At 41.5% G+C, this 8656-nt stretch overlaps 1 protein-coding gene across 3 annotated transcripts in view; it reads left to right on the top strand.

Moving 5' to 3' along the window:
* LOC102259486 (histone H2A-Bbd type 2/3) overlaps positions 1–8656 on the top strand; it is a 25034-nt gene that overhangs the window by 13301 nt on the left and 3077 nt on the right. For all 3 annotated transcript variants that reach the window (XM_005885024.2, XM_005885025.2, XM_014532382.1), the window contains one exon: positions 4322–4500. The gene's annotated coding sequence lies outside the window, so the exon portion shown is untranslated. The remainder of the gene's footprint in view (positions 1–4321; positions 4501–8656) is intronic.

Raw genomic sequence — 8656 nt, 5'->3', positions numbered from 1 at the left:
TTCTTTTGGATGTTCTGGGTCTCTCTGACCCAGCTGCAGTTTGTTAGGTAATTTTAGATTGCAAAGGGCCAGGCCATTCATATGCAAAAGCCTCTGCGTACAGCTTGGGTGGGGCGGGGTCTCAGGGAATCAACAGGGCAGAGCAAACAGCTATGGCTGATCCTCAGCCCTGCCCTAAGAGACCCCGGGTCTCAGTGTCCCACGGTAATCGCTGCAAGCACCTCTGAGAGGAAACCACCCTTGAGTTCCGCCTGATGCCATACAGTCCAGTTTCTCCCTGTATGAGTCTGGGTCCCCAGAGACTCGCCCGGAACTGGAGTTCAGAGCAGTCAGGAGCTTGAGACTCCCTCCTGATTGAAAAAGACAACCACGTCCTCAGTTGCCAGCCCTTTCTGCGTGTGCCTCCATACCTCTGCACCTTACTTCTGCACCTCCTCTGAGTCTCAGTGTGCTTTTCTCTTTCCTTCTAGTTGTAGAATTTCCACTCAGCCAGCCTTTCTGTGGTTGTGGATGATGTCCATTTTGTCTTTTAGTTGTAGTTTTGAAGTGGTTGTTCGAGGCAGCAATTTCAGGTGTTTACCTATGCCGCCATCTTGGTTTCTCAATATTTTTATTATTGAAGTAAAGATTCAGAACAAGCAGCTTACCAGATTTAAAGAGACTATGAAGCTAGAAGAAAAGTAATTTAATCCAATTCTCACAAACACTTATGCAGTTTTACTATGTCTAGAAACCATGCTAGATATTAGAGTATAAAAATTAATGAGACCTATGTCTTTCTATTGAGGAGCAGCTAAGTATTTCTAGGAGGAAAGACATAAAAACATAATTTTAGCAAAATGTATTAAGAAGAAAGATAGAGACATAAACAGTATTATGAGAGAACAAAAGAGATACAACTTTATTCTGGGAGTTTAGAGAAGACTTCTTAGAGGAGATGATTCTTGAGGATGAATAAAAGATAAAGTAGGAAGGGCTTCCAGTTTGAGGGAATAAAAACATGAACATGAGTTTCTTAGAATCATGAAAGCATTTAGTGGGTCTGGGAAACTATAAGCAATAATGTACAAAGACATAAATACCAGAAAGTAAGGCTGAGAAGTAGCTCAGGACCAGGTAATGGAAGGCATTGCATAACATGATAAGGAAACTGGACTTTACCCTGAAGACCCTAGCAATCCATTCAAAGGGAATGACATACTGACATATCTGTTTTCTTTTCGTTCAATCCCTACAGTGTGCACAATAGTTTGAATTGAAGGTGTGTATATATGGATAGATTAATTAAGAGTCTATTACAGTCTTTGAGTGAGAAATAATAGTGGACCTGAACTTAGATGGTGATAAGTAGAGGTATAATGTAGTACATGGGGTTTAAGAATCATTTAGGTCAGGGGTGGGGAATATCCAGCCCATAAGCCATATAAGGTCCACAAAATCATTTGTTCTGGACCTGCCAAAGCATTAGGGGTGAGTTAATTAAATGTTTGAGCAAATATAGTAGGCTAATTTTTAAGTTCTACAAAGAACTCTGATCGCATGGAGTCCTCCCAGTTTTGCCAGGCATAGTTAACTGCTTTTTCCTTTGCACTTTTTCACTGTACTCTGTGCTTACAACTATCATAGATAGTATTGGTTATCACCCTATATTTTTCTTTCTTCCTCATTAGATTGTGAGGTTCTTGAATGGTGGCTGGGGTTGCTGACTTATTTATGTTTATATCTCCAGTACTCAGTAATATATGTTGGGTGAAATAATGAATAAATGAATTAATATACTTGCTTAAGAGTGGTTTGGGGTGGGAAGTAATCTATACTAATAAAAGGGTAATATGCTAATTAGACTGGACATCCTTCTGGACAAAGCCACGGTGGCAGGGGCCAAGGCAGAGGTGGTTAGGGGCGATCAGGCCAGCAGGAGGGAGCAGTTAGGGGGGATTCAGGTCAGCAGGGGAGGGCAGTTCGGGGCATTGGGCTGGCAGGCAGAGGTGGTTAGGGGCGATCAGGCAGGCAGGCAGGCGAGCGATTAGGAGCCAGCGGTCCCGGATTACAAGAGGGATGGCCAACTGCCGGTTTAGGCCCGATCCCGCAGGGGTCCTGGATTGGAGAGGGTGCAGGCCAGGCTGAGGGACCCACCCACCCCCATGCACAAATTTCATGCACTGGGCCTCTAGTCCAATATAAAAGAATAAGAGTATTTGATTAAGAATTGAGCATTAGACCAGGGGTTGGAATTTTATTATCCTTCGAAGGGCCAGATAAGAAATATTGTACACTTTGGAGGCCACATATGATCTTGGTCTCATAGTCTTCATTATTTTTGTTTACAACCCTTTAAAAATGTAAAATTCATTTTTAGCTTGTAGGCCATATAAAAATAGGCATGGGCCATAGTTCGATAGCCTCTGTAATAGACAATACCCATAGGTAGGAGTTTGGAAAACAAGAGTCTATGGAAAAAATAAACGTAACCCAGATATCAGCAGAGTCCACTCTATGCTCTTCTCCTTGCCACCACCCATACACTCTCAATAAATTTGAGTTTAGCTCTTGATTTCCAAACCTGTTATTTCAGAACATTCCCTTAGTCATCAGCAAATTCTATTATGTCTTTAGCTATGGCCTCTGGTATGTTATTGGTTTCATCCCACATCAACATGAAATTTAGTCCCCTCATCAGCTTACATCACACACACGCATGCACACATCCACTCAAAATTGGCATTTTGTGCCCGGCCGGTGTGGCTCAGTAGTTGAGCACTGACCCATGCACCAAGAGGTCCCTAGTTTGATTCCCGGTCAGGGCACATGCCTGGGTTGTGTGCTTGATCCCCAGTGCAGGGCATGCAGGAGGCAGCCGATCAATGTGTCTCTCTCATCAATGTTTCTGTCTCTCTAACTCTCTCCCTCCCCCTCTCTCTAAAATCAATAAAATCATATTGTACCAAAAAATAGCATTTTGTGGGGTTAGTGACCTTAAGGGGTTATTGACAAGGTTCACATCAAGCACCATTCAACTTCTCTGCAGTTGCATGTCTTCTCTTTTCCCACAAGACAAATTAATTCCTTTTAAGGCCTTATCCAAATAAAGTTGTTTTATTAACCTTTCTGAAACCATCACACTCAGGGAGTTCCCAACTCCAAGCAGGTTTATCAAGAGATATAGTTTATTCTTAACAACAACCATAATAATGATGATGATGATAATGATAATAGCAGCTAACATACATAGGTCTTAGTATGGGACAGACACAGTTCTAAGTGCTTTAGTGCTCATATTAAATCCAGGAGGGAAGTGTTATTATTGTCCTCATTTTACAAAATAGGAAATGGAGTCACTGGAAGTTTAAGTAGCTTGCCCACAGTCACACATAATCAGTGGGAAAGAAAGCTCCAAGGAGCCAGGGTGAGGGCAATCAATACTGTCGTAAGTGAAGAGGCCCAGAAGGATGGAACCTGAAAACCAATGCTTATATGTGGTGGGAAGGTTAAAATTAATGAAATTTAGCCCTACCCAGTTTGGCTCAGTGGCTAGAGCGTTGGCCTGTGGCCCAAAGGGTCCCGGGTTCGATTCCAGTCAAGGGCATGTACCTTGGTTGCAGGCTCCTCCCTAGCCTGGGCTCTGGTTGGGGCCCTAGTTGGGACACGTGAAGGGTTCAACTAATTGATGTGTTTCTCTCACATCAATGTTTCTCTCTGACTCCCCCTCTCTCTTCCACTCTCCCTAAAAATCAATGGAAAAATATCCTTGAATGAGCATTAACAAAAATAAAAAAATAGTGAATTTTAAAAGAACTACCTCAGATTTTTTGTTCTTTTGGGGGGGTTTTGCTTCATATAGACACAGACAACATTATGGTGATTACCAGAGGGAAGAGGAGTTGGGGTGGTGAGAGATAGAGGACAGTAAAGGGGGAATAAACGGTGATGGAAGGAGACTTGACTTTGGGGGTGAACACAATACAATATACAAAGGATGTAGCATAGAATTGTATACCTGAAACCCATATGTTATTAACCAATGTCACTCCAATAAATTCAATACACATTAAAAATTAATAAAAGAACCACTTCTTAGATAGTGGGGTAGAAGCAACATTGCAAGGCATAAAATCAGAATGGCTGTCGAATAAGTAGAAGTAATGGTTATAGACTACTTATGCTTAGCTGTTTAGAATTTCTTCCTTGTTTAATCCTGTGTAGTTGAGATCACAAAATCTATTCTTTTACACAGTTTTTTTATGTAGTCTTATTCTCTTGGGCTCATAAAAGTTGTTTTATGTTGCTACTAACACTTTCTTCTTCTTATTGAATTTTTTAGGATGTGCCACAGTTTGTCCTACCTGCAAAGCAGGATCCAGGACCTGCTGAGGGGAGGAGTCATTCATTGGGCCCTTCAACAGCCCAACTTCAAAAGCTTACTTCCATTAACCATCCATTGACACCATACAGACTCCAAGCCTCTGAATTGTGCTTGACAACAACATGGAGATGATTTTGGTAAGATGTGTGGGAAAAAATGCTTTCTCTTTAATTGTGATAAAAACGACATAAAATTTAACATAACCATTTTTAAGTGTACAGTTCAATAGTGTTCAATATATTCACATTGTTTTTGCAATAACAGATACTTTTTATGTGGACTGAAAATACTTTCTAAGGACCTCTAGCCATTTATTTCCAAGGTTATCCTACAGGTTGCAAGAAAGACAAAAATAATTTGGGCAATAGTAAAATGTCATCCCAGCTAGAAAAAGGGAACACTGTTCCAGCCCCACTCTTATCTCCCTGTATCACATAAGGAAAAACAGGAAAGAAAAGAAAGCCTCATTGTACAAGAGAGAGGTTCAAAGGCATAGACTGGAAATGCTACCACCAGGAAAAGTATTGGGTGGAAGAGGGGGCGGGGAAGCTTTATCCCAGTGTATTAGTTTCATAACACGGCTATAACAAATTACCACAAACTAGTTGGCTTAAAACAACATAAATTTATTCTCTCTCAATTCTGGAGGTTAGAAATCTGAAATCAAGGCATTGGCAGGGCCATGCTCCCTCCAAAGACTTTGGGAGAGAGCTCTTCCTTGTCTCTTCTAGATTCTGGTTATCATTAAATCTATTCTGGTGGTTGCCCACAATCCTTCATGTTCCTTGGCCTGTGGCAACATCATTACATTCTCTGTTTCCATCATCACATGGCCTTCTTCCCTGTGTCTCTTCTGTGCCTTCAAATCTCTCTTTCCTTACAAAGACATCAATTGTTGGATTTAGGGCCATCCTAATCCAGTATGACCTCAACTTACCTTGGTTACCTTCAAAGACCCTATTTCCAAATATAAGGTCTTATTCACAGGTACTAGGAATTAGGATATTAACATATCTTTTGGGGGCATACAGTTCAAACCATAACACCTGAGAAAGGGACTAAAAGACTTGTGAAGGCCGCACTCCCAAGACATAGGCCCACTGTTCACTCTAAAGATTGAAACATAATTCAAAGATTAGAGAATGTCCTCCTCCCACATATAATACAACCAATACGCCTCTGGTTAAAATAAAAGTGGGCTACAGCTGGGAGAGCTGCAAGAGGCAGACTGTCTCTGATGTGCAGCACAAAGGAATGGGGAGACAAAAACAAGACACCAGAGAAATTTACTGCCTCTGTTATTCATAGAGGCAAACATCAGATAGAAACCATCTTTGGCCAGACTGATATAAATATTCACCCTGAAGTTCTATTTACCTCAGAATCTACTGTCCTATACAGCATGCCTGGCCAACAACAACAACAACAAATTTTAAAAACATGCTAAAAGGCAAGAAATAATACAATTTGAAGAGACAAAGCACCATGAGAACTAGGTTCACATATGATACAGGTGTTGAAATTATCAGTCAAGAAACTCAAAATAACTATGATTACTATGTTAAGGACTCTCATGGAAAAGATAGACAAGATGGAAAATATAAGAATCCAAAAGATCTCTCTCTCTCTCTCTCCTCTTTTTAAAATATATATTGTTTACTGATTTCAGAGAGGAAGGGAGAGGGAGAGAGATATAGAAACATCAATGATGAGAGAGAATCATTGATTGGCTGCCTCCTGCACGCCACTACTGGGGATCGAGCCCACAACCCGGGCATGTGCCCTTGACCAGAATCAAACCTGGGACCCTTCAGTCCTAAGGCCAACACTCTATCCAAGCCGGCTAGGGTAAAATCTGTCTTTTTCTGACCCCCCGTTCTTTTCTTTCTGGTTTGATTCTCTCTCAGTCCTCTCTTATCTGTGCAGACACTCATTCAGTCTCCTTCCAAGAATTTTCTTCTTTTGCCGGCCCCTTAAAAGAAGTCATCCTTAGTCCCCTTCTATGTTCTCTCTATACACTTTACCTGTACGGTCTCACTACAATAGGTCCTTGGGTTTCGGGAGATCCGTTCCTATGGCGCAACGAAATACGATTTTCACCATAAGTCAGAACCCACCTACATAAGCACCTATGTCACTCACATGGAGCACATACACAGCAGTAATGAAGTGAAATAGTAAAAAAAAAATTAAAAGAAATATAACAATTCCTGACCTTTACTTGTGGTAAATAAAAAAACATAAAGCACATATGTACATACGTTGAAATGACGGAACTTGTTTTTTTATTAAATAAACGGGAGATAGCGACGTAACCACGAAACCCCGAGGACTGCCTGTACATCATGTCCACCAGAATTATCCTAATGACTCCCAAATCTATATCTCCAGCCCTGACCTCTATCTCTCTTTAATTCCCACACCATTTATCCTTCATCTCCATCTGAATATCACACAGGCATCTCAAACTGACATACTCCAAACTGAATTCATCTTCCAACCAATATCAGGACCTTCATCTTTAGCCCATATCTCCAGTAATGGCTCCAAAATCCATAGTCATCTCACCCTGCACTCGAAGAGTTATACCAGAGCTTTCCTCCGCTCCTCCACTAATGCTCTACTCTTTCACTCAGCTAACTTCTATTTGTTCTTCAGCGTGGACACAAATGTCTCCAGGAATATGTCCCAAACAGCAAAATCCGTGTAAATTATTCCTAAATGTTCCCATAGCATCTTGAACTTCCCTTCTCATAGCACATATCATAATATAGTGTTTTCATTGTCAGGTTTCTTGTCTATATATCTTCCATCACACTACATGCAGGAACCTGATGAACATTGCTCATTGGTATTTCTTCGATGCCTACCACAGTCCCAGATGTATAGTAGGCATTCAATAAATTGAAGGAATGAATAAAAGAATCACCAAGTCACCCTGGCCAGTTTGGCTCAGTGGATAAAGCGTCAGCCTGCGGACTGAAGGGTCCCAGGTTCGATTCTGGTCAAGGGCATGTACCTTGGTTGTGGGCACATCCCCAGTAGGGGGTGTGTAGGAGGCAGCTGATCGATGTTTCTCTCTCATCGATGTTTCTAACTCTCTCTCCCTCTCCCTTCCTCTCTGTAAAAAATCAATAAAATATATTTTTTTAAAATAAAGAATCACCAAGTCTCCAGCTAGGGTCAACAGTATCATAAATATGTTTCAAGCACCTATTATGTGTCATTTTACTAACCAAATTATTATTTTTATTGTTGACAGTAATACAGATGTCCCCCATTCCCCCCCTTACCTCCTCCACCCAACGCACGCCTCACCCAGGCCTTCACCACCCTATTGTCTGTGTCCGTGGGCTATGAATATAAGCATATATGTACTTTGCTTAATCTCCTCCAACCCGCCCCCCCCCCACATCCTCCCCTCTGAGATCTGTCAGCCAAATTATTTTTTAAATTGAATTTGTCCCCTGGAGTTATTTACCAATGCCATCATCTTAGTTAAGTATCTATCATTTCTTGATTAAGTTACTGCAGTAGCTTTCTAACTTCAATCTCAGGCCTCTCTATCCTATTTGCCACACAGCTGCCAGAATGAGCTTTCTGGAAACAAATCAAGCCATGCCACTCCACAGCTTAATGACCACAGTGAGCTCATAATAGCCTACAAGGTAGTCCAAAACCTGAGCATAGCAGACCAGAACCTACGTATCTTGGCTCCTGCAGCCTCTACTCTAGCCACATCAACAGCCACGCCCCCATGGGCACCCTACTCTCCAGTCTTAGTAAACTAATTGCAGGTCCCCCCAAATGCCTCGGCTTCTCGTCATCCCTTCTCTCACACACACTTGCCATCAAGCAGCTTGCCTGGTCCACACCTATGCTTTCAACAAAAGGTGTGTGGACCCTTTGTTAAACACTATGACCAAGTGGGATTTCTCCCATGAATGTAACATATGAAAGGCAATTAATGTAATGCACCCTACTAATAGAATGCAGGGGGTGGGGGGATCTCATGTTCGTTTATTTCATAGATGTAAGAGGAAGGGAAGCATTTGACAAAAATCCAACACCCTTTCATGAAAATAAATTCAACACAATAGGAATAGAAGAGAACTTCCTCAACCTGATAAAGAGCATCCCATTGACAATGGTGAAAGACTGGGTACTTTCCCCCAAGCATCAGGAGGAAGATAAGAATGTTTGTTCTTGACATTCTATGCAACATTATACTCAAAGTTCTAGCCAGGCCAACTAGATAAAATGCATTCCAATTGGAAAGGAACAAGTAAAACC

The sequence above is a fragment of the Myotis brandtii genome, unplaced genomic scaffold (genome assembly GCF_000412655.1).
Source record: "Myotis brandtii unplaced genomic scaffold, ASM41265v1 scaffold889, whole genome shotgun sequence".
Classification (NCBI taxonomy): Eukaryota; Metazoa; Chordata; class Mammalia; order Chiroptera; family Vespertilionidae; genus Myotis; species Myotis brandtii.
This window is presented reverse-complemented; position numbering and strand designations above follow the sequence as displayed.